This window comes from Bicyclus anynana, chromosome 1 (assembly GCF_947172395.1).
Source record: "Bicyclus anynana chromosome 1, ilBicAnyn1.1, whole genome shotgun sequence".
Taxonomy (NCBI): Eukaryota; Metazoa; Arthropoda; class Insecta; order Lepidoptera; family Nymphalidae; genus Bicyclus; species Bicyclus anynana.
Window position 1 is genome coordinate 6,341,995 of NC_069083.1, and position 20,580 is coordinate 6,362,574.

Here is a 20,580-nt window from a genome sequence, read left to right on the forward strand (position 1 = left end):
AATCCAATATTTGTAATTTTAGTGCGTGCTAAAAGCATGTTTATTAGATTTTTAAACTATTTAATGTTATTTAAATAAGTCATTCTATTAAAAACTAATAATAATTTTTTTGTCTCTCATTACTTATTGACACTTTTTTTTTAATTTTCAATAATTAAATAGAATATGATACAAAATAATTTTAAAAGTGCCCACGCAACCGGTGGTCAGGGCTCTAAAACGAGGAATCTTCACTACTTCTTGGAAAACAATAGAATACCTTGATTTGCGTTTTAAAATGTTAACTATTGAATAATTTACTCTGACATATGATTAAATATATTAACTTAAATAAATTTAACAAAAAGACTTTGCTGTTTAGCTTTTGCAGGTCGGGAGGTAGGTTCTATGCGAGTGAGTATATTTTAAAAAAATACTCAATAATTTTATTTAGTATTTTTTTATTGGAAGTGGTTGTCAGTATATTCCAAAAAAATATGAATTGTACGAATAAGAAGAACAAAGCACTAATGAATAAAGATAAAAAACTGCAGTATTTTTTTTATCATATTTTACAAATGAGGAATTTGTAATGGGGATATTTTATTTTCCCAATAAGAAAATGTAACACCGACTGTGTAACCTAAATCGTACAACACAAATCAAGGAGCTATCACATTCTATGACAATTTGTGGGCAAAGTTAATTTAGGCCGTTAGGTCGCAGATTTGATGGGTATATTTATTCTAATTTAATAATGGAACCCTTTTTTCTGTATTATTACTTATTCTAGATTGATTCAGAAATTTCAGTTTATATTTAATATCCAATATTTCTCTAAAACATAAAAAGAGGGTACTGGTCTATTGGTTTAGGTCTATGATATTATTGTTGAAGACTTAGAAAATACATTCAGTTCATTAATTTTTACCTAATGTTCTCTGTGATAAAGTTTCATGAATAACCCAGCAAGTCAAAATAACACGTAAAAATGTTTATTTTTTTATCGTGTAGATATACCTCGCGATGTTAATACTGGATTGGAGGCTATAAAAATAATGTGAAACGGTAGAAAAGGTCGTTAATAAAATGGAACAATATTTTTCTGCCCACGACTACACTAAATGTATAAAGATAAAAAATCCTCCGTCACAATTTAACCCCTTCGTTTATATTACGAGTACGCTCATACTAATGGGATGTATTTTATAAAAAAAAAGTTAAGCGGGTAAAAAAGGGTGGTGATAAAAAGATAAAAGTAAAACATAGACAAAGTTTTAATAGGGAAATTAAGTAGCAATCAAATACGACAAAATTTGCTGCTACTCGTAATTGTTAGGGATGCTAAGTTTATAAAAGTAAATATTTATGTACCTACTTTATTTACAAGTTTAGATTTTAAATTTATTACAACCAGTTTTGGATTTTTAATGTAAAACGTGTTATCAGATCTTTAAATAATTAAATAAAATAATTTATAGAAAAATTGTGAAAAATGTGTGTCAAATTTTGTAAATTGTTTTCTGTCTATTAAAGTAATTAAGTTTATACTCATGTTAAAATTTATACACGCAAATCTACGTTTCAATCAAGCTACAAAATTCACATAATTAAACATTAATAATAACTTAAGCTAAGCTCGTATGACAATTTTGACATTTTAAATTAGAAAATAAAATTATTCCCTTAATGGTAGGTACGAGTTACACTTCTTCGTCAGATTTTGTTGATACAAAAGTAGATGCGTAACAACATATACAAATGCGAAATATTTGTTCAGCTCTCCGCGTCTGTTTAACCTTATTTACAAAACAGGTATTAAGATAAGAATGCGTGTGTTTTATCATTCACAATCTTGCGAATGTTAACGACGGTTTTCGCACTGAATAAATGTAACAAAAATCATTCAGCGAAACGTGTATTTTTTAGTTTTAAATAAATAAATCAACATATTTAGACAATACACTATCTAACCCCAAAGTAAGCATGGTCTGTGTTATTGGTACCTACTATAAGATAGCTGATTTCATCAAATACATTTATATTCATATCACTATCACTATAATCAATTACAACCCATATTCGGATTGGCAGACTTCACACACGTAGAAAATTAACAAAATTCTCAGATATCACGGTTATAGGCTCACGGTTTTTTCTTTACTGTTTGTCAATAATCACCCACCTAACCTACTCCCTGTAGGTAGGTTCGAATCCGGTCCAACCTTCGACTTTATAGTTATGTGCATTTTGAAGCATGATTATCAAAGGAAGAGGTCATATCCACTGGACTATCACGGTTCTTACTACATATAAATACGTACGTATGAATTTATACGTACTTATACTAATTAGGTGCGTATGTAAAGTATAAACGTACCCCGTCACTGGAAAACATGGTCACACAAATTGTGGGAATTGAACCCTCGGCCGTGGTTGCAAAAAGCAGGGTCACACTGCGCCAAGCGGCCTTCAGATTTAACCGAATAAGTGTGATAATTCCCTGCATACTGCATACTCATATAGTGCCAGCATACAAAATGGACAAGCCTGTAAATAATTTATTCACACTGCTTGTATTCGTGTCCGTTCTTTCATTATGTGCCATTATAATAGGCTACGGCATACACTTCAGCATTTACTCTACCGCTATTTATGTGCTCAACTGTGTGTACGATATTTTCTTTATTGATTTTCAATTTATTACTTGCAGTGAGTGCTCTACATTTTTCTTTCTAGGTGAGTAGTTATTCAAATGCAGTGCAGCTAGGTTAGCGCAAATCTCCCATTTGAATATATTTTCTCATATAAAATACCAGCGATTACCACAGTTACGCGAATACATTCGCAAGCATGGGTAATTCGAGTAGGTAATATTAGTTACCCTACGTATGGTCTCAATAAAACAAAGTATATTTTATAATATATATTCCAAAACTATTCTGATTACGTTTTTAAGCACAAACTTTTTTACGCACGAAGCGAACGAAACACGAATTTAAATAAAAAAAATGCTAATAATAAATCGAACCTGAGACTCTGAGGCGCAACAGCGTGAAAGTGCAGTCATCATGTAAGTTTTAATTGCAACAAGAACACAAACCATAAATACTGTCACCTAATTTGAACATTTATTATTTATGAAGACGTATTGCCGCCGAAAAATTCCTTAAAGTTGTTATAAATTTTATAACCACTTAAAGAGCCTATCAAATGCCCTGTAACTTCTATATGAGGTTATAAAATTAGTCCATAAAGGATGTTACTTCTCTGATAAGTGACAGTTTATTTGAATAAAAGCCAATATAGAACGTCATAACATAGCTTTTACGTACGATAAAAGCATATAAATGTAGGCATCTAAATTTTAAGATACGACTGTGTTCCACTAATGGCATGGTTAGGTACACCATTCAGGATAAGGGTGGGATACATAAATGTAATTTATTCATAATAATATTTGGTTAGGTTCAAAAACGTATGAGTAGGTATGTGATGTAAGGTAGTGCTTGAAGACCAATTTCTTCAAACATTGGTACTTGTTGATATAAATCTAATTATTTGGGCACATAGTATCTGTAGGTGTATGACGAAATTTAGATTTTTACTGAAAATTCTAGTAATATTATAAACGCGAAAGTTTGTATGGATGTTTGGATGTTCGTTACTCTTTAACGCCGCCACTACTGAAGCGATTTGGCTAAAATTTTAAATGGAAATGGATTTTACTCTGAATTAAAACATAGGCTACTTTTTATCCCGAAAAAATCCATGGTTTCCCGGGATTTGCGAAAACTGATGATTTTAATGATATGAATGTTTGTTACTCTTTCACGCCTCGACTACTTAACCAAATTAGCTGAAATTTGGTATTGAGATATATTATAGCCTGGATTAACACATAGGCTACTTTTTATCCCGGAAAAATTCATGATTCCCGAGGAATTTGTGAAAAACTAAATTACACGCGGACGAAGTTGCGGGCGTCCGCTAGTTATCTATAAAAGAGACTTGACTTTTTCCAATCAAAATCTAGGACAGCAAAAGACTTATTTTTACTCTTATTTTAAAATTGGCGCAATAACTCAATCTTACATTTAGACTGAAAGGCCAACAACATGTCTATAGTTTACCTTTAATAGATTTTAAGGCTCTATTTCTATTTGTATTCTTCTAATGTACCTATAAGCTTTGTAAAAACCACACAAAAAATAGATCACTAATATTGGTGAGATTTAGTTGAAGACATGATATCTAAGTTTTGTCTACGTAAACAGCAAGTCGTTGGCATAATCATAGTGTTCGAGTCAATTAAAGAAAAATCAACAAATCGACTCCAACTTCAACACGGCCAGTTAACACAAAATACACCAAGAAAACATTTTCAAATGTTTTAGGCGTGAAATATTAAGTGCGCTGGATCGGGTCGGGAGTTCGCAAAGTAAAATGTTTATGAATGTAAGAACAAAGTTTAGAGTTTGTTTGGAACTTTTAACGCCTTTCGCGCGGTGCGGATTACATGGAGCCGGCATCGGGTCAAACTCTACCCAGCCCGTAAATCCTGCTGCTGTAATTTTGCTCATCTTATTATAATGTTTAAAATAACATTATTTATTAGTTATATGCCTCACTTCACGCTAGTGTTACATTAAGAACCTGAGATAGGCTATACCTCATTTTAAGAAGCCTGAAAGTTTGTCAGCAGTTTGTCTGGAGGCTTCGATCGTGGCTAATTACCACACTGGGGTATTACGCCAAAACGATTTACCGTAGAAACAGTCAGAACTAAGGGTAGACTTAAACCTATTCCAAGTAAGCCTACTTCCATCTTATAAACTGCATCGCGTCGCTTGACATCAGGTTAGATCGCAGTCAAGGGCTAATTTGTCATAGAATATGCTCCTCCCAGAGTCCTCGATGTACCATTCAAACAATCAGTCACTACATAATTTCGTAGAATTTTCGTTTTGCAATCATCTTACATTGTGTTTTGAACGAAATGACATAAATAGTCATTTTACGTAAAGTAAAATTAGTACAGTTGTGGTTAGTAGCCGATAGTAACGTTATTTTAACGAAAAAGTAGTATTTACGTAATTCCGTTGAAATGATCACGTTAGATGATCTTAGTAACTAAAAATCAACTATTTTAGATGATAAATAATAATAATTATTATTTTTTTATTAAATTAAAATACGATGAAATGAAAATACGATGAGAAACGATGTAGAGACTCATTAATTGAAGGTTATACCTAGATACAAAATAGGCCCGCAGACCCTTAATAGTACAAGTAAGTATCAAAAGTTTTCTCATTACCTATAATTTAAATAAATTTGAATGTGTAGTTTGCTACTACTCCACTCTGCAACTGTGAAAATTTAAAAAAGATCGGAAAAATAACCGGTTAATAACCGGTTAATATTAATTAATAAGAATTGAAACAATCCATCACGAATCAAGGTGAATTACTTTAACAGCTCCAATTAACTGTAATAACATAAACAACTCTGCCATCAAATAGCACACTATCCAGACAATTAAAATATAACTGACATTTTCAAATTGGTATGATAATGACGAAAAACAATTAGAGTCCGTTAATGGGAAAATGATTGTATCGGCATTTTTTTATTTAAAGATCTATATCTGTTCTTTAATAAACATTTCTAACTTAGCAGAAATGTATTTAAAAAGTTACTCTAACTTGGAATGAATTTTCTTTTTTTAATTTTTGTTGAATCGACATAAAGAAAACTGCCTCATCGGTCCTGTGGTTCAGGCTTTGTGACTCCGTATGAAAAGGTCGTAGGTTTGACTCCTTGGTTGTATTATGAAATATTGAGTTTTTCTTTCCTTATTGAAATTTTCATGTATGAACAACATGGTGGGTCTAAGCGACATATCTCCTGCAGTCTGAAATCTGATAATGATTCTGGAAACCGTTACTTAAAAGCGTATTCGACAGTAATGGAATGGAATCTTGAAGGGCACATAAAATAACTACACGCTGAAAAAGATTACCCATCCAATAATTAACTCCGATAAAGTGTGCCTAACTGCTGCAATGTATTTATATTTTTTAGGCTAATAATAAATAGTAGAGATGCGCCGAGTAACACTTTTGCCGAGTAACGAATACCGAGTTTTACTCGGTTCAATTTTTTTTCAACCGAATACTCGGCCGAGTAACTCGGTTCAATCAAATTCACATTGCGCGCGCGTAAACAAGTATTAATTCAATTCAAAATTGTTTTTTTCAAGTAGGCTTAGCACTAGCACTTTTGAAACTTCAAGTTTGACTATTTGTAGTGACTCTACCAGCAGCTCAGAAGGCGCAGTCTCCTGTTGAGAAGAGCGACGGGAAACTCAACAGTTGCTCTATTAAATCTTTCACTTTAATTTTATTTAAATTGAATTGAGATTTTCAAAGATTTCCTTTGAATACTAATGAATACTTTTTGATTAACACTGTTGATTTAATTATATGTACCTAAATAATGATTTTCTTAAACAAGGTACATTCACCGACCGAGTTATTCGGCCGAGTACGAGTATCAAAAAATCTGCCGAGTACGCCGAGTACCGAGTATCAACCGAATACTCGGCCCATCTCTAATAAATAGGCTAATAGAACAGCAAAAAAATAGACAGACTGATCTAAGTTGCCTTATGATAACAATCTATAGTTTAAGTTCTGTTTAATCTGAGTGATATAAAGTAGGATGGATGCGTCAGTTTTTCGCAGATAATAGCAAAGTAGATTAATTAGTAATTACTAATAAAAATCCTTTTATAATAATCATTAGGCTAAGAACAAGTCTTTATGAAAAATTAGCGGACGCCCGCGACTTCGTCCGCGTGGAATTCAGTTTTTTACACATCCCACGGGAACCATAGATATTTCCGGAATGAAAAATTGCCTATGTGAAATCTATATCTATTCCAAATTCCAAATCGCTTCAGTAGCCACAGCGTAAAAGAGAAACAAACATTCACACTTACACACGAACTTTCGCCTTTATAATATTAGTGTGATAATAACACAACTCGCCTAATTGTTCAATAACAACAGAACAAATAATAATTTAGTCAATCAGTAACCAAAATAAACAAATAAAAGCCAAAGCAACGGAATGCTTCCGCAATATTCGTTCTTCATTAACCCGTAGGCTGTAGGTAGTTACATAATTCATGCCGGTTCATCAACATAACACTAAGCCAACTAATTGGTTCATTTATTATTAAGATTCTATCGATTTAGTTACGCAACGCTAATTGGTGATTTCAAGAGCGTTATTAATCGATAACATAATATACATGTACATTAGTTTGCCAATACACGTCGTGCTGTTATATTAATTAAACCAATTCAAGGACTTAAGCGAACACAACTATAAATTACGAAAGCTCAAACAAAAATTGAATATAATAGTAGAACTGGTAAGGTTTAGGTGTGAGCTATTACCGGGGTCCACAGGTGGCGGATAGTGGAATGACCTTGAGATATCATGGTTAACTGTGTATGCAGTTCCCGACCACACACCGGCAGAATTGGAGGATGTAGTGGGAACTCCTTAGGAAAGGGTTCCTTACAAAAAGCTATATAAGATCCAATGAAAATTCTGTGACCTGACGAGTCAACGCCGTCAGTAAATAAGCGTTTTCCTTCAGTAACGGGCAGCTGCGCTACTGATAGATTATTAAGTGGAGGCTAAGGAGGCTGGAACAGTTGATAATCAGATATTGTATGGCGTTTTGAGTAGTGGACACCACATTCATACGGCTACAAACAGCGATGTGGAAGGCAACGGAATACCACCACATTATATGTTCCCAGGAAAAATCATTATGGCTGAAAACAATTATAAAATGGCCCTCAGTTTCCGGCGGACCTTAAATGGTCAGAGGGTGCTAAGAATCCCCGGGTCAGCTATGAAGATTGCAACATGGAACGTGCGAAGCCTATACAGTGATGGAAAACTGCAAAATACTGAATAAGAGATGTGCCGTTTACACATAGACATCCTAGGCATAAGTGAAGCAAGATGGGTTGATAATGGGGTATATCATATAATGCGAAACTCCAAATATCACCTGCTCCAGCTTATTATCCAGGGAAAGATAAAGGGGAAACGAAGGCCTGGTCGTAGACGTACATCTTGGCTCAGGAACTTGCGCCAATGGTTTGGTATGAGTACCAGATCACTCTTTCGGGCAGCAGTGAACAAAGTTAAATTAGCCTTAATGATTGCTGACCTCCGATAGGAGATGGCACTATAAGAAGAAGAAGAAGAAGAAGTAGAACTACTATAAACGCAGCTTTCTTCACTAATTAAAAATCTCCTTCCACATCATTTGTGCAAAGGGCTTGACCGATTTAAATTTTTTTTATGGCAAGTTTTTCTATTTTTATATGAAAGAAAAATACACAGCAGAACGTTTACTGGGTCAGCTAATGAAGCTAAGCTTAAGCAATTAAATAATGCAACAACTGAATTGAGATGCTTTTCTTTGTCTGGTGATAATAATAAATGTGGCTTCACCTGTGGCTAGTTACCACCCTACCGGCAAAGACGTACCGCCAAGCGATTTAGCGTTCTGATACGATGCTGCGGAGAAACCGTCAGAAGTATGGGTAGAATCATTAAATAAAAAAATCGGTTATAAAATAACCATGCCTTAAAAACTCCACGTACACCTATAAAACATCGTGATATTGTGTAATATCATTACTTTGTTAGACCATCCGTGTGTTCCGTCAACTATAAGAATCTGTAAAAAAAACTATCTATACTAATATTATAAAGCTGAAGAGTTTGTTTGTTTGGTTGAACGCGCTAATCTCAAGAACTACTGGTCCGGTTTGAAAAATTCTTTCAGTGTTAGATAGCCCATTTATCGAGGAAGGCTATATATTATTCCCGCGCGGGGCCAGCTAGTCATTAATATTTATTCTAATAGCGGACGCCCGCGACTTCGTCCGCGTGGAATTTGGTTTTTCACAAATCCCTCGGAAACCATGGATTTTTCCGGGTTAAAAAGCCTATGTGTTAATCCAGAGTAAAATCTATTTCCATTCCAATTTCAGCCAAATCGCTTCAGTAGTAGCGGCGCTAAAGAGTAACAAACATCCAAGCAAACTTTCGCGTTTATAATATTAGTAGGATTTCTTGGGATAATGACGATAAAATCAAATATATATCTATAACTACTATAATACTAAAAAGAGTAGCAGGCAATGATAAATCTACTATCATAAATAAGAAGGTAACCAAAATAAAAACCGCATTAAGAAGTAATTTCAAGTTTTAATGATCGTTAGAGTCGATCTAAACCCGGAGTGTTATAGGTGACTTCGGGGCGGTCTGGTCAGATCAATTTACTGTTTACAATCGCCTTACCGCCGGCTATCAAAGTAAACCGCCTTGTACCGACTAATTGGTGGTAATAGTATACAGAGCGTCCCGAGCGACTATTAAATCTTAGGCGAAATCATTTTATATCGTCTTACACGGTGTTACGTTTTAGTATTACAACATTGTTTGATGTATCATGAAGTAATTAGTTTTAGTAATACACTAGCTGACGTCGCGCGGTTTTACCCGCGTAGTTCCCGTTCCCATAGGAAAACGGGGATAATATATAGCCTATAGACTTCCTCGATAAATGGGCTATCTAACACTGAAAGAATTTTTTAAATCGGACCAGTAGTTCCTGAGATTAGCGCGCTCAAACAAACTAATAGATATAGATACATAACAAATTCATTTTTATGTACAAAGTTATGCAATTAATATGTTGAGGTAAGGTATGGGTAAGGGTGGTTGTAAGTTAATAAAACTTATAACGTTATAGGGGTAGTACAAACTATCCCTATAACAACGCAAAATGAAGGTCATGCAGGCACACCTTAATTATACTAAGCAAAAGAGAAATATTGCTATTGTCTGGCAAATTGATGACACTACCATGATATGCGGGCGACGGGTGGAAAGACTGCGCGGGTGTGAAATCGTGCGTGCGCGTGAGTTGCATCATTCGTGGGTTTTTCATTCATCGCTACACGCCCCGGCCGCGGCCGCACTATCGGGAGTGTTACGAACAAATTTGCCAAGCTATATAATTACAGCGCCCCTCATACTGGTAAATGGCGATGGTCTTTAGCGGAAGGACTAAACATGGCGCTAGCTTACTTCATCGTTCCAGGTTTTCACAAAAAGCTCTGCTAAGTTGCAATGTAATTATTGAGTAACTAATACGCAATGAAAGGTAATTTCGTGACTTAATAATACTGGTAAAGGCGTGAAAATTAATCACACTTCACTATAATATTATAGAGGCGAAAGTTTGTGTGTAAGTGTGTAAGTATGTTTGATCCTCTTTTACGCTGCGGCTACTAAAGCGATTTGGCTGAAATTTGGAATGGAAATAGATTTTACTCTGGATTAACACATATGTTACTTTTCATTCCGGAAAATCCATGGTTCCCGCGGGATTTGTGAAAAACTGAATTCCACGCGGACGAAGTCTCGGGCGTCCGATAGTTTTTAATAAGATAGGAATGAGTGAAAATAGATCTGGTCGAAAGTAGAGCAAAATATTTATTATATGTATTATGAGTATATACTCATAAGCTTACAATATTATTAAACGTTCTATTGCCAAATGCGTTCACGCGAAGCAGATGAATTCCATTTCCTTTGAAGCGTTCTTAAAATTGTAACAGAGTACGTTTAGCAGAAATCTTATACACGTCCGCAGATGTGAAACACTTCTGACGATTTTTTGCTCGGAAAGCTCTTGTGAATGAAGCCCGAAAGTATTTTATAAAACAGAAAGACACCGCCCAGAGCACTTACATGAAAAACGGTTCAGTGCACGCATTTCTTGTAAGAGCGTGTCATTTACTCTCAATAATAATATTGTGGCCTATATTCCGTTTTTTTTCAGTCTGAATATACCGTTACTTTTTACATATTTCTACTTTAAATAATACAGTATGAAATTATGTTTTTCCTAAACGCTAACAGTACGTTTTTGTAGATTAAAATTGTCCACTCAATAATACAGTGATAGGTACTTATTTATTTACTTAAATTTAAATAAAATTGACTAGGTAAAATATTGTGTATTGACTAGGTATAAAAAAACATGACTTCCTTAAATATATTTATTTAAAAAATATAGTTAAGTAGGTAGGTAGTACCTATATGTAATTTGACTCGTCATAATATTCTATAATCTAACCATAACTCATACCTACATCTAAATTGTTCAAAATTATCTAAAAGTTATGGCAGAAAGAACTTCGAAAGTAAAATGAAAACATAATTATTTATTTTAAGTAAAGATGATCGTCATGAAATTTTCAGAATTTTAATATAAAAATGAAAACGCACTTTCAATAAAAACAAATCTATTGTAAATTACTAATGAACTTTTTGATATTTGAATTTAGTAAATCGCTAGCTATTATTTTAAAATGCTAACAAATTGAAACGTTTAATGAAATAAATAAAATTTTTGACCTATGTTTAAGTCTTCTTCTCTCTTCTACCCCGCCAAATATAACAGAACCCTTTAACATCGCCATTCACAGCATTATATACAAAATATCAAACAGCGGTAAAGGTAAATAAACCGTATCACGCACCCCGAGAAACCTTACGTCGAGTTTTTGTAAATATCTAAAGGCGAATTTTCCTGGCGGGCAATGTCCGTATAGTGGAAATTCTTCGCATGCCTCACTTGCTCTGCTCACTGACCGGCCGTCTAATGTTTCAACATGAAAAAGATACAGCAATAAATATATCTTATACGTCACATTTGCGATACGACCTATTCACGTAATGTTCTATAAATCATGTACCGTTTCATGAATATTTCCTGTTCGTATAAGCTTTTTGTATATCATGTGTCGCTTGTCATGTCAACTCTAATTTACGATTTGAAAGACTTTAGAAGAAATAAGGAAGCAATCTCAGTTCCAACAAGAAAGAGAGGTATGTAATTAAACGGTAAGTTTAACTAGTTTTTACGAACGGTCAATAACTCATACTTGTTTATTTTTTTCCGTTCAGTAATGTCGTTTCATATGAAACACGTGTCATTGTCCAATAATTGATAAACCTAACAAAGTGACCCTAACGATAATAAAATTGAAATACAGATAATGAGGTAATAAAAAGTTCTGATACGCGATACAATAAACAACACAATGAAACAACCGAGTGAAATGGTTGATTGAAACTGCTGATATGGAGAATTAATAGCAATAATTAACAGTTGCACGTACCTTTAACTCGCATACAAATAGCTTCAATTTTCAATATAAGAGTCCATTCACACAGGGAAGCGGCAGTTATTAGATTACCAGTCACTATCGAGCAAATTTAAGCGGCGTCGCAGCACAAACACGTCCAAATCCAGTTCGGGGCACAGAACACAAAATTAGAACCGTATTAATTATTTTCCATTTATGTTAATTACGAGGATCGAGCGTGCGTCGATGTCGGGAGGGAGCCGAAGAGACGTACGCTCCGCTAGCAAGCGAGACGTAGACTGCCGGCGGTCTACGTCCTGAAGCTTTCTAAATATACACCCCCCGATATTTCCCGCGCACCCTACGAGCGCAACGCGTGTTCCATGCAATTTTCTATAAATTTTCGCATAAGCTCCAAAGCCAAGCTGTCAAAAGCTGTTTTTGCTGGAGCTCAGGCGGCGCCCGCTTTGGGTGCATACAACGTAATTGAATTACCTTTACCTAATTCTGCATTTATTAAATGTGTTTTTAGAACACATTATTACGTTTAATCCCGAAAAGGCTTTGATGATTATGAATGTGTATTATGACTTTGTGTATGTGTAGCTTAGTATATGTTTATGCTTTGTATAATTATTTTTAGTTTAGTTTGTACTAAATTCTAACTGTATGTTTTCCTACCACTACGAAAAGTTTTATATTCCCTCTAATTCAACGTTGTATAATAACGTTCCTAACTAAAGTACGTGTGATACTAGAAAAAGCTCGTTTTTGCTCATGTTTCTATTTTCTCTAATTTCATAAAGACAAAAAAGGCCTTTGACCTTGACTTTATTATTAACAATTTATTTCTTGGGCCATTATCCTTAATAAAATATCATTAAAATTTGAAATATAATTTTTTATATCTTGTCATAATAACTTTGTGAAAAATTCTTCCCAAAAAAAGCTTTGTGACCTATTTTGTAACCACGTATCATGAGTTATTCTATTTGTAATTATGTTATTTACATTAGCAGTCATTGTCAGCTTAAAACTTAGGGCCCATTTTAGACAAAATCGCAAGAATCTTTCAACAACAAGGGGTTATTCGATGCGAAAGAAAATATATCTTTATGGACAAAAATCAAGTTCAGGATAGCGATTCTGTAAAGTTACAGCGCTTTGACGAGAGTTCGTTTCCATGACAACTACGTTGCTCTCTACCAACTCTAGAAAACAAAAGACCTTATCAGTTATATACGAACTACGAGTATACTACAAACCTACTTGATGTATAAAATGTTTATCAACAAACAAATTAGAAATGAAGGTAGAAAACGCATGCCTTCCCATAACTTAATCGTATTTGTTTTAAATTAAGTATGTACTCTATGGTATGCTTAAAAAGTCTTATTCTAAATATATTAACTACATTTAATTGTCCTAAGCTTATTCGATATAATTTAATTTCGAAACAAGTTAATTATAATTATTATTTGGTGTGAAATTACTAGCGATTTATACCTTAATTTTTAATTTATTTATTGGTAAACAGTACACATCGAGTGGGGCTTTATTTAGTAGGTATAGTAAGTATTTTTTTCGGTCCAAGAACGAGAATATAGATTAAGCATGCACTCTCATAGTACCTACTAGATCTAGCTTAAGAAATATATATATTCCCTCATCTGTTATTTCTTCGGGATTAGAAAAAAAATTGCGATCGCATAATATTAAGCGATTATTTTTTTATTTAAGTTATTTAATCTACTTCCCTCATGAATTAATTAAAAAACGTACGCTTACGTATGAACTTAAAAGGTGCCTGCTTTCACACTTCAACATGGTTGCCAGATATAAACAGTTGAGTAATGTTATTTAATATCATCATCAGTTATTTAGTCGTCTAATAAGTCAAACGAAAGCTCATTTAATCCTTAATTTGACTGTATTAAGTTGCTTTTGATCTACTTCACGCTTTCCTAGGTTTTGTATAAAAAATTGTCTGACTGAAATTTAATTACGCAACCTATTTGACTGTGAATATTATGAATCATTTATTTCTTATCACTAATAAATAACAGATGAGGGTAGGTATGTATATATTTATAATGCCAGACTTTAGACCACTAGATGCAGTTCAAACAAAATCGCTCAAATGAACATCAAGTAGATATTCGCTCGTTAAGAGATTTATTACAGACAATGCTGTTGCCAGCGAAAACATACTAGAACACAAACATAATTAAAAGATTAATGGCGGTTAGGTATATTACGCATCGGTTTGTTCTGTCATATTCTATTATTCCCCCTTGGCAGTTTGCCTACGCGTTGCCCATTGGCGTCTGAATCAGGATAACTAACTGACGTGGCTCGAAGTATCTGCGTTTGTTACCGCCTACCAGGCGATGCTCGAAGTGCCGAGATTAATACCTAAGATTGCGAATTCCTGTTTGAAATGTACAAGACAAACTTGAAAGAAATACTACTTTTTCTGGCGATAAGTTAGCGCTTGACTAAATCTCTAGATAAATGTTGGGGGACTTTACCTTAGATTATAATTATTATAGGTAGTTGATGTTATAAGCAGATAACATTCGATGTTAAGTACTTATGGTTATTTAGTAGTAACTCTCCATTACCCGATAACATCCAAGAAGTAACAGGAAGCAGGAGGGCTTTAGATGCAGGTGGCTCAAAGAGTGCTTGCCGTTGCCCTTAGAAGACTTTGGTGTATGGAGTGAATGATCAACGGGGCTGAAAATGATGATGTTAGTCAGTTAATTAATTTTTTGTCAATTCGTCAACTCGTTGTCGTTAACAACCCATATTTGGCTCACTGCAGAGCTCAAGTCTCCTCTCAGAATGAGAAGGGTTAGGCCCACGTTCCTGAGCCGCCTGCATCCAGCGAATCCCTGCGACTCACTTGATGTTATCAGTCTACCTACACCGCGCTTTCCAGTGCGGGGTCTCCATTCTAGCACCTTGGGACCCCAACGTCTATCGGCTCTTCGAACTATGTGTCCCGCCCATTGCTACTTCAGCTTCGCGACTCGTTGAGCTATGTCGGTGACTTTGGTTCTTCTGTGGATCTGCTCATTTCTGATTCGGTCACGCAGAGATACTCCAAGCATAAATCGTATTTTTATATATAGAATATATTTATATAAATGAAAGATGGTAATTTTCAAAAATGTTTTATACGTATGTTCCTAAATACGAGTGACGATACCTAAAGAGCGTGCAAACAGTTTAGCATTTTACTATGACTATAAACAGAAGAATAAAATTATTAGAGGTACATTTCAAAAATGCTTCCTCAGCTAACCATAAATAAATAGAAGATAAAAAAATCGCACCCACTTATCACTTTAATAATAACATTGTCAGAGAAGAAAGTTGCTAAATGTTACGTCAACAGGTTCCAATATAAGTATTTAGTTATAATGTCACAGTTATTTTATGACAATAAAGTAGATCGAGAGCGTGATATAGCCAGGCCTTCGTTTTTTACTCGTATATGCTAAAAGTTTTTAGCCTTATGCAGTGTAAGTAAAATTAATTATGACTTACAAAATTTTCAAATATGTGCGTTACCTATATCTATAAATCATTATCAGCCTACTTTAAAGGGCCTCCCTCTTTATACGAGAGGAGTTATGGAGCATAGACCCACCACGCTTCTCCAATGCGATTGACTCAAATAATGTATGACTGTTTAACGATCACTATCAGCTGTTATAAATGATAATAATCGGGACCGACGCTGACGACTTAGCGTGCTAACACCACCGAAATTCCAACTCCAGGCTGCACTGAAAATTTCTAAGAAGAAAGAAAAGCTCGACCTAGGATTAGAATCAGTCACTAATTCGATGTACACTGTTTACTAACGAACAAATTAGAAGGAAGGTAGAAAACGCATGTCATTTCATAACTTATTTATTTTTAATTACTGTATAAAATGTATTCATCATCATCGTCATTATCAACCTGTATTCTTTCTTTTTCTTTTTATAGAGAAATAAAAAGGAACTTGAGCTAACTTAACCCAATAAATAATACAATAATACCTATATACGGCTCACAGCTCGAGTCTCCTCTCATAATGTGAGGGTTATATTAACTACGAGTAGTAATTGTTCTAAGCTTATTAATCAAATTTATTTTCAATTATACATTTATACAGTAAGTTAATTACGAGTATATTTAATATTTAGTGTAAAATGACTAGCGATTTATACCCTCATTTTTAATTTGTTTGTTGATAAACAATGCACATCGAGTATGGCTTTAGTATCTGTACGTAAGATCCGTACCCGTAAATGACCAAATCAATTAAAAAATGAGGCAGTTTACTTTAAATACAATAATAATAAATGTATCAGTATCTAGTTATTATTAACACAACCAGAACAATTTTTCTTTGTTAACTCAATCGCCACTTTATCTTCTGTGACTGTTAATGTAAAGATTACAATTTATATTCGTTCTTGTATCCAAAAAGGACCGAATGCTCAACTTAGATAAATCGCTTCGAGGAAGACATGTCAATTCAGGGCGTGCTATGAAAAATTACTGCGGCATTCTAAAGAATTATACCAACAATGGCCGACGTCACAACGGGGCGTGCAATTTTTTTTACCCTGAATCCCTTTCAATACGAGATATTCATGTGTCTACCTTTATAGGCGAAGAGCTTGGTGAGGATTTTCATCCTCCTCCTAGTAAGTTAGGCCGCTTTTATCTTATATTGCATCATCACTTACCATCAGGTGAGATTGTAATAAAAAATTGTGATAAAAAAATACACACCGTTCTATACAGTTTGCACACTGTACTGTACATTGTAGAACCGTGCTTGTCATTACAGGTTTTACTTTTCAATCCGAAATTTTAGAAATGCTACTACATAAAATTGAAGACATTTATTTCAAGTATATGTACTTTGAAACTTCAAATTTCTACGCTTGTTTTGACAGCTGATATCGACTTGTTCGGAAGGCAGGAACTGCTGAAAAAAACCGCCAATACTCTCTGTAGTTACTCCTGTAAGAAATCTTAAACAAAAGCCCTAATACACAAATGCTACATATAAAATACATCTGTAGTGCTTTCTTAGACTAGCACTATCAAACTTAAAACTTATTATTAAATCATGTCACCTGCTCCTATACTAGGATAGACAACTATAATATTTTTACACCCGTTCTTATTACATCTGTCATCGCTAACATAGAAAGCATCCGCCTACTTTTTGTGTCCATTATAAATCAGCTGCCGTGGGTTTCTTCATTAAGTTTTATAAATATTTGTATTTAATGTTTAGAATCGAATGGAGCAATTGTAATATTTAATATGTCGGCATTATTAATTACTTACCTAACGGTAGTGTTTTGTTTGTATTTGTAAACATGCTTAACTAGCACAATCTATAATCAATATTTGAGATAATATCCTTAATTTTTCAAATTAAATTTTTTTGACGACCTCCGTGGCGTGGCGTGGCTTGGTGGATTTACAACATGGAGGAGGAAGACGGAAGAGTTGAGGTTTTATTAATTGGTCTAGGTCTATCCGGTGAGGTTTGGTCGTGGCTAGTTACCACACTACCACCTACAAAGACGCCAAGCGATTTAGCGTTCCGGTACTATGTCGTGTAGAAACCGAAAGGGGTGTGGATTTTCATCCTTATCCTACCAAATTAGCCCGCTTCCATCTTAGATTGCATCATCACTTGCCATTAGGTGAAATTGTAGTCAAGGGCTAACTTGTAAAGAATTAAAAAAAAACTTTAAATACAATTATATTTATTTCTTTCCTACTACGTCGTTGGTTTAGTGCTTAGACTGTGTAGTTTGAGATCATGAGGTCTTCAAACTCAATATTCAATTTAAAAAATCATTTATTTCAAGTAGGCTTAGTATAAAAGCACTTTGGTAGGTTGAATTTAAAAATTTGATCTAAGTACTAAACCGATTTTGAAAATTCTTTTACTACTAGAAAGCCACGTTATTTGTAAGTGTCATAGGCTATATTTTATATCCAAATTCTTGACGGGAACAGGACTAGCGACAGAAAGCGCGTTGGCTAGTTAGGTATAATTTATTTTTTTATATAAGCTTGCATTTGACATAAAATTCAAATTATGTAGTTAGAAAAGGCTCCATTCTAACTTGCATTTGACATAAAATTCAAATTTCACATGGTTAGAAAAGGCTCTATTCTGGGTTGTAATGTGATAAACTTAACTTTGATACGCCCGCTCCAAATAGTAGCAAAGCTAATGAATTTGGGAGCCAATTAGATTGAGCAGTATAATTTGTAAGTTACAAGTTCACACGGACTTTGCTGTGATTCGTTAAGAACATTGCTTCTAGCTCGAGGATTGTGTAATTGGTTTTGCCGTTTTTGGATATTATCGTGTGATTGTGAACTTGTAAATCATCTCCCAGCATATGTGAAAAAATTGCCAAGTTCTGATTAAACAACGTTTGGAATATTTGCATTTGCTAATAAGCTTGCATTTGACATAAAATTAAAATTTCACATAGTTAGAAAAGACTCCATTCTGGGTTGTAATGTGATAAACTTAACTTTGATACGCCCGCTCCAAATAGTAGCAAAGCTAATGAATTTGGGAGCCAATTAGACGGAGCAGTATAATTTGTAAGTTACAAGTTCACACGGACTTTGCTGTGATTCGTTAAGAACATTGCTTCTAGCTCGAGGATTGTGTAATTGGTTTCGCCGTTTTTGGATATGACCGTGTGAACTTGTAAATCATCTGCCAGCAACATATATGTGAAAAAATTGCCAAGTTCTGATTAAACAACGTTTGAAATGACGTGAACTAGTCTTATAGGTGCTAAGTTCTTTTGCATTTCTTTGTTATAATATGAAGTGTACAATTTTGGTTCAATTTATTTATTTACTAGCGGACGCCTGCGACTTCGTCCGCGTGGAATTCAGTTTTTCACTAATCCCACGGGAACCATAGATTTTTCTGGGATGAAAAGTACTATGTGTTAATCCAGAGTGAAATCTATTTTCATTCCAAATTTAAGCATGTCAGTAGCCACAGCGTAAAGGAGGAATAAACACACTTATACACTTACACACTTTCACACTTACACACTAACAAACTTTCGCCTTTATAATATTAGTGTGTGTGATAGTGTAAAAATTCTGGTGTTTATTCATTGACATTCATTATTATCAGCCAATTTTAACAGTCCACTACCTCCTTATAGGAGATCCGGGTTCTTAAGTCGGGTTTTTTGTTTTTTAATAAGATTTTTTTATTAAGATTATACGCATGCTCTAGCAAACATTCGCCTATCGTAATCCTACACAATTGTCGTGATATCAGTAATCATGATTCTAAACTAATGTATTTACAAGTGCAATTGGATAAAGGTTTACTATGTGTAATAAATTGTACATCATCAAGTACCCACAAGTACAATTATGGCTGTTTTGTGACATAATATTAGAAACGTTATAATATTGTAGTCTAAGCTCTAAGGGCTCCCGCACACGGGCCTCCGGCCACAACTACAAAAAGTATACAAGGCATATCTCAAACTACTCGCACACCATTACAAGTAGCGTGGCAGACACCCACAGACATCGTCTATTCACGCTGCAGCAGGTAGCTCACACACTTAAAGTCACAGAGACACTTAAAGTCATTTTCATGAAAGAAGTCTCCCAGAGGCGGCGCTAATGTCTTACTGGCTCTCATTGTTATTTGGTAATGGCGATCTTATTGTAATTTGTGTAAGGCGCTGTCAACTTTAATTCAGGTTTTATGAAAAAGACTCTACAGACATGAACTGCAAAACATTATTTCCGCGAATACTAGCCAGGCGCGGCCCGGGTCTGACTACGTCTGCGCAGCCGCGTTACGATAGCTTTATATAATAAATACGTTAATAAACACTGTATAGAAGAATATTATTTTGTCTGCCACGGCACGTGACTGGCAAATGTCTGTAGATATAAACAGACCTACATTGACGAAATTCAATCAATGGCGGTGCTCCCGGAAATACCGCTATCTTTTTCATTGCGTTGGGACGAATGACATAGGGCTGGAACAACTTTGACGCCATTGGTTGACATCTTGTCTATTTCTCTTCACTTGGTCACATGTCAGCGCCAAAGGAATTCATGCATTCCTTTACACATTCAACTATGGAAGGTTTTTGAAAAAAAAAAAAATTTATAGTAATTAATTATGGCCCGTGATATGACCTCTGCTTCCGATTGTTGTGGGTGTGGGTTCGAAACCGATCCGGGGCATGCACCTCAAACTTTCCAGTTGTGTGCATTTTAAGAAATTAAATAT

General features: G+C 34.6%; 1 protein-coding gene across 3 annotated transcripts in view; it reads right to left on the bottom strand.

Annotated features, from left to right (window-relative positions):
• Positions 1-12,558, bottom strand: part of LOC112052131 (tsukushi) — a 115,846-nt gene extending 103,288 nt beyond the window's left edge. For all 3 annotated transcript variants that reach the window (XM_024091080.2, XM_024091083.2, XM_024091082.2), the window contains exon 1: positions 12,279-12,558. The gene's annotated coding sequence lies outside the window, so the exon portion shown is untranslated. The remainder of the gene's footprint in view (positions 1-12,278) is intronic.
• Between the last annotated feature and the right edge of the window lie 8,022 nt (positions 12,559-20,580).